The following is a 7,682-nucleotide window of genomic DNA, read 5'->3' on the forward strand; positions in this document are numbered from 1 at the left end:
GTGCAGTAAGCCATAACTGAAGAAACATTAGGTCTCATGGTTTCCCTCATTTGTCATAACTAGAAAGTACCTGCAAATCTATAAGTAAACACACTGGATGATAAAAGGCACAAAAGAATGCACTCGGACACGATAAATTATACCGGTTTCTAGACATTCACTCAGTAAGACCACAGGAAGATATTCTTAGGAGAGGATCACAAAGGCTCAATTAGACTTTTAAATCAGGACATTCAGAAAGAGGAATTAGATTTTTACACAAGAGAAATGGAGGCTATCCAGCTGGTAAGGGGAATGATATGGAAATAGCTTGCACAATCGGGGCTTGATGGGATGAATGAGATTCTCCCAGCCGATCCATTCCTCAGCAAGCCATCGGTAGAGATTGCACCAAGAAACTGAGCCAGAATAGCAACTCGTACTTGCAGAAAGATCTCCTAGTTCAGATGCTTGTGATTAAGAACCAGGTGTAGGCTTTTTCAAGTTAAACCAAAGGAGCAGTTCTACATTGGAAAAGCCTCTTCCATCCGTGTCTTCTGTTTCTGGATACTCTTCCTTGAAGACGGAAATTTCAGCAGAAGGAGTTACTTGTAAAGAGCGTTGTACAATGGAAGGTCCTTCAGGAAGAGTGGGAAAGACAGCGAATGAAGTGGTTAGCTTAAGGATGGCAGCCCTTGATTTAGGGGTCTGTTGACTTTGGATTCATAAGCCAAGACAAACAAAAATACTCACTTTGGATGGAAATGTTGACTTCCCTTGATCTGTAAATAGCTGAGCCTGAAGTTTTAGGAAGCTCTACTGCTGATTCTTTATTTTTTTATTTTTTTTTCTGGTTGTGTAATTCCTAGATGCAACTTATTAGACAAATATTTGACTCAGGAACAAATGTTGCACAGCATATTGAGTCAATCACTAGGCACCACCACGGTGAGCTCTGACCTCTGTTCTTCCTCTCTTTTGCCAGTGTTGATGGTTGAGTGTAAACTTTCATTGAATCTCCTGATGGGATCTGATAAACGTGCAGGCAGCTCTTAACATCCTTTAAACAGAAATATAATTTAGCTTATTGTTTCTGAGTTCACGTGAAGGTTTCTTTGTGCCTTTTGGGACTTTCACGTAGCAGAACTTCATATATTGATTTTTGGATCTGGTCATTTCACTGAATGAGTCCATCAGTGCTAATAAAATGTTTGATAAAGTCTTTCTTGACTTTTTTTTTTCTCTTGTGTTTGTAAGGTCCTGTCACAGCAGGGACTAATTTTGCTTTTTCCTTTCTCTTACGCATGCCTTTTGTGTCTTTCTTTTGCCTAATTGCTCTGATGTCTGGTACCATGCTGGGTAGCAATCTCAAGTACCAGCATCCTTGTCTTATTCCAGTACTAGGGAAAAACTTTTCAACTTTTCACCACTGAATGTGATGTGAGCCATGAGTTTTTCAGACCTGACTTTGATTTTGTTGAGGTACATTATCTTAACACCTAACGCATCGAGAGTTTTTTTTAAATAACAAAGGGATGTTGAATTTTGCCAAATGCTTTTTATATATATGTCAAGGTGATTTGATTGTATGGTTTTTAGTCTCCATTTTGTTAATGTGACGTATCAAATGTATTGATTGCTATGTGTTGCGCTGATTTCTGTATGTTGTATTCCTATACAAATGCAATCCATGCATGTCAGGGATAAATTCTACATGATCATGGTAAATGGTGTTCTTAATGTACTTGTTGAATTCAGTGTTGAGAAGTTTTACCTTTATGTTTTTGTTTGTTTTTTCCCAGTCCTGTAGCTTGAACTCTGGGCCAGGGCACTGTCCCTGAGCTCTTATTGCTCAAGGCTAATACTCTACCACTTGAGCCACAGCACCACTTCTGGTTTTCTGGTGGTTCATTGGAGATAAGAGTTTCACGGACTTTCCTGCCTGGGCTGGCTTTGAACTGGGATCCTCAGATCTCAGCCTCCTGAGTAGCTGGGATGAGCCATAATTTCCATTTCTTGTGGTGTTCTTGTTCGTCTGGTGTTCGTTTGTCTTTCCTGGGGGTAATGTTGACTTTATAAGACACCTTCCTTTCCTGTTCAGTTTTTAAAAGTTTGGGAAGGATCTGTATGGCTTCTTTAAATATTTGGTAGAGTTTAGCCATGGAACTATCAGGTCCTAGCTTTTTTTTTTTTTTGGGTCCAGTTGTGGGGCCTGAACTCTGGGCCTGGGCACTGTCCCTCAGTTCTTCAGCTCAAGGCTTGAGCCACAGCGCCACTTCCGGCTTTTTTTTTTCCCTGCTTTTGTGGTGCTGAGGAATCGAACCCAGGGCCTCATGCATGCAAGGCAAGCGCTCTACCACTGAGCCACCTTCCCTGCCCCATGGGTCCTATCTTTTTGATGGCTCATTAGAGAGATAAGAATCTTAAGGTTTTGATTTCCTTGGCTGGCTTTGAACTTTGATTCTCAGATCTCAGACTCCTGAGTAGCTAGAATTATAGGTGTGAGCCTCTGGTGTCTAGCCTTTAAACTGGGATACTCTGACAGACAAAAAGGGTGCTACTGGTAAATATGACAAATATATATATATATATATATATATACATACATACATACATATATATGTAACAAATTTGAACTGAACATCCTTAGGAAAACTGGGTGCCTGTCCACCTCAATAGTAAGCATTACTATAACTGTAGCAGCCCTCTTGTGCCTCTTCCTGGACCATATTTCCTCCACACCCTCTGAATACTGAATGTTCTTTGTATCCATGCAACTATGACAACCATGATCTTGATACACAGCTCGTGATTTATGTCTACACCACATATGTGTGCATGAGAAACCTCACAGAGTATTCCTTTGTGTGAGTGTGTGTTTCTAAATTATTCATAAATGGTATCATCTGTTGTCACTTTAAAATCAGTAAGGCATCTTCCTTTCTTTTCCAGGAAAAGAAAATGAAAGGAAATAGGGCCAGAGAATAATGATGATGTATTAACTAAGGTTCTTTTGATTGAAAACAAACAGAAAGTCATTCTGGCTAGCTTACACCATGGAAGGATTTAATAAAGAATACTGGAATATCTTTAGTTATCATATATATAATGGGGAGAAGAAGTACAGGGGCAGCTCCAGGGATATGAGCCACACGTAGCTGTAGATTCAACCCTTTCTGCCTGTATCATCAATCTAACCAGACCCCAGTGGCCCCCAGTCTCTATGTGTCTGAGTTCTAATGTTCAAATTCCAGAGATGGTGAGAAAATCCAATTGAGCCAGGCATTCTTCACTAGGCCACTGGCTCTGTATATGGTCAGGAATGTAGGATTATGTAGTAAGGGCATAGCTCCTCAGAGCCTATCCTGGTGAATTAAGGGCAGTTGGAGAGGAGGGACAATTGTAAACTGGGAACCCAAAGATGTGACCACTATATGAGAAGGCAAAAAAGTTTAAGGCAAGAAGGAAAATGCCTTGTTTACAATTTCCTCTCAGAAGGGATCATGGGAATAAAACAGTGTCCATTTGGGAATTCCTTATCGACATTTCCATTTTATGGGTTCTAGAATTCTGAATTCTAAGAAAACTCAGTTGAGACATCAGGAAAATGATTCCTTCTTTATTATTATGATTACTACTTTTTGAGAATAAAGCTTACTAAACAGAGTAGAGACCTTACTCGTTTGAAGAAAACCCACAAAGAATGACATGGATTTAAGATTTTCCAAGAATTCTCAGAAATTCAATGTCCAAAGTTCCAAATTTCAAGGTTAACATCTGTCAGAAGTCAAAGGCTGCTGTGTGCTGGTTATTTACACCTGTAACCGTAGCTACTCAGGAGGATGAGATCGGAGTATCGCAGTTCAAAACCAGCCTGGCCAGGAAAGTCCATGGGACTCTTAGCTCCAATTAACCACCAGAAAACTTCAAGTGGCATTGTGGCTCAGAATGGTAGAGACAGTAACCATGGGCAAAAGAGCTCAAGGATATTGTCTAGGTCCTGAGTTCAACCCCCATGACTGGAAAAAAAAAATAAAGTCAAAGGGAAGCTGAGCGTGATAATGTACTCAGAATCCTAGCACTTGGGAAACAGAGGCAGAATAATTGAGAATTGTAGGCTAGCATAGACTATATAGCAAGACCCTGCTTATAAATTAAAAAAATATAAATGCACACAATAGTGGATGCATGAAATGGAAAGGTTAGATCATGAAAGAGACTAACATCTGATGCTGCAAATTTAATGTAGAAACTTTATTACCGAGTCCTGAGCTGTTTGCATTGAGTAATACACGAGTCATGTCTTGGGGAAGATCTGTGACATGCAAAGAGTTTGGATAATGTTGGATAAGAACTTGTTTGATTTCAGCCCCCACAGGAAGTGGGAAAGTAATAACCCGGTGATAAGTGAAAAGGAGCATCTTGCTAGGACATCCTGTGAAATTTCTGCTCTGTCAGGGGAAATCGGAGAGCAAACCATGCAGCTGTCTATAATCTGGCCTTTGAAACTGATGGCCAAAGGATCACCAATGAACTTCCACCATTGCCCAGCTCTTGAATGAAAAGTGGGTGTTCAGAAAACCTTAGGTTACAATGTGTTGGGCTGCACTTCTGCCATCTCTTGAATGGATTTTCAAATGAATGCGCCCTCACTTAGCTCTGCTGATGGAATGAAGAAAGCCTATTAAGATCTAGTGGAGAAAGTTGGCCAGGTAGGGCCCAGGGGATTGTGGGGGTCTAAAACCTGAGCCAGACCCAGCTGAACTGGAGAAAGGCAGGATGATATCTATGTACAAACTCATCTGGCCATTCTGCTCCTAAGAATACAGTATTTCATGCTTACTCATGCAAATGTACCCACATCTCATTGCTGAACAAAAGCTATCAATAAGGCAGGAATACTTGGCTTGTGAGGCATATATAGTTGCTAATCAACTCCATGACAAAGATGAATAGAAAACAGTTTAAAAAAAACTTATTTACATAGGAATGTTAAAATATTTATACTGAGATTAGCCATATATTTGGGGCCCCTTCAAATGCTCAAACACAAAAATCATCTGAGGAAAATTCTATGTAGGCAAAGAGTACAAGTGACTAAATAAAGTGTAATTTAAGTTAAATGTGGAATACGTACCTCCTTTTTAATTGTGATCTAAATTATATTTCTTTTGAAAGCCTTTGGAAACAGTTCATCTATTTAAAATATATAGAGAACCAGGGGCTCATGCCTACAATCCTAGTTACTCAGGAGGGTGAGATCTGAGGACTTCAGGAAATTGAGTGACTCTTATCTCCAATTAATCATCAAAAAGCAGCAAGTGGACTTTGTGGCTCAAGTGGTGGAGCCCTAGCCTTGAGCAAACCAAAACCCTCAGGGATTGTGCCCACGCCTGGAATTCAAGCCCCAGAATGGCACAAAAACAAACAAACAAACAAAAACTTTGTTTTTCTTGTTTTGGTTTTTGTTTTGGTCAGTCCTAGGGCTTGAACTCTGGGTCCGGCCTCTTTGTGCTGAAGGCTAGGGCTCTAACACTTGAGCCATAGTGCTACTTCCAGCTTTTTCTGAGCAGTTTATTGGAGATAAGCGTCTCACAGACTTTCCTACTCCAGCTAGCTTTGAACCATGATCCTCAGACGTCAGCCTCCTAAGTAGCTAGGATTACAGGCGTGAGCCACTGGGGCTTGGCTAAAAAAATAAAGAATTTGGATGAGACTGTTTTCTAAAAATTTTTAATAATCCATTATCCTGTACCATTGATCTTTCTGGGTACTATATAGGGCATGGAAAATTAATAATTACTATTTTGGTAATAGTAACATGATAATTATAATAGCAGTACTGTAGTAATACAACAAAAGCAGCAATTGCTTCACCAATTAAACCTGAGGTACAGGCGCTATGCAGGCAACTCTCACATAGCAGCTCTTTGCACGTGACCATGACGCTTATGAGGTAGGCAGCATTATGTGAGTTTACCAAAGCAGAAGCAGCATTAAGGTGGGTAAGCAAGCTGTTCAGGCCAGGCAGGTGGTGGCCACTGATGAATGAAGGCTTGGGTGAAAGAACATGGAGACAAGTGTACAACATTTACAAAATAAGAATGATATACACTTTTATTGTCTACTAATATTTAGTGGCATTACAGTGAAGGAATGAGAAAAACAGCCACTTTCATTGAAATATGTCATAAATATTACATATGATATGTATTATACATGTTTTACATATATTAAAATATACAATATATTATACAATACATATTATATATGTATTACACATATATAATAGAATAATATATTTATAACATGAAATAGAATAAATTATAATATATATTATGTATATTATATGTAATTATCTTATAGTTACAATTATATATTCATTATAATTATTATAATGATGATAAATATTATATTACAATATACAATATAATATATAACATTATATAATATATAAGATATGTTATAAATAATATATGTCAATTATATTATAATTATATATTATGTATAATAATTATATATCATATATAACATGTATATCATCTCATAATATCTTAATATTTTATAAAATATTATGAACGATATTAATATATAGTAATGTATAACATATATAATATTAATAAATACATAATACATATAATTATATATAATAGAATAATTATATGATGTTATATATAATGGAATAATATATACTTTGTATAACATATATTATTAATATATAATATATGTATTCTAATATGTGTGTTGTATACATACATGTATACAATATGATGCATATACATAATTGTATATAATGTATATATTGTATATTGTATTTATATTGTATATATATTGTATATAATGTATATTGTATATAACATATCATATACAAATATGTATCATATAAAAATATGTATATGTAGCATATATATAATCATGTATATGTGTCATATATGTAAAATATAATACTTATAGATGTTTTATATTGTAGTACATATATTAAACGATTTCATATATAATATATAATATATGACATATATACATTAATATATGTATTATATGGCTTATATAATACACATATAATATATATTATTATCTATAACCTATCATAGATAATATAAATTTTTATATAAAACTATGTGTGTGATACATTATATATTATATACATAGACTATATATGATCTATATCAGTTCACATATATAAATGTATATATCTGTCATCAGAAGGTGTTTGGACAGATTGTAAAAACAACAAACCAGAGCGTCCTTGGAAGCCTGCCCTGAGATATTTTTCCACTTGCCTTTCTGCCTCCTGCCCTGCGCTTTTGGCATTTCTTCTGCTCTTAGAGTCAGTGAGTCAACAGCATGTTGTTAACATTCCCTGTGTGCCCAGAAGTAGACTGTGACTCAGCAGGGGCACATAGCTACTGTAACCCAAACAGATGTTTCCCTGCAGGCAGGGGAGAGGGGAGAGAGTACAGACAGAATGCATGATACTGGTGTCGTCCTAAAGTCACCTTCCTTCATCAGCTCTGTGGTGGCAGAGACGCTCAGAGCTTGGCACACAGGAGTGAGTAGCCCCTGAGAACCAGAAACACAGATTTATCCCCAAGCTAGCCTGCTGAGGGCCTAGAGGCTGGGTCATCAATTATGGGGCTAGTCTAGTTGTCTTAAGCAAAGCAGACAGGTAAGCTTAGGTTGAGAAATACTAGGGTTAGCGACAT

This window comes from Dipodomys merriami, unplaced genomic scaffold (genome assembly GCF_024711535.1).
Source record: "Dipodomys merriami isolate MVZ:Mamm:240054 unplaced genomic scaffold, mDipMer1.0.p SCAF_26, whole genome shotgun sequence".
NCBI lineage: Eukaryota > Metazoa > Chordata > Mammalia > Rodentia > Heteromyidae > Dipodomys > Dipodomys merriami.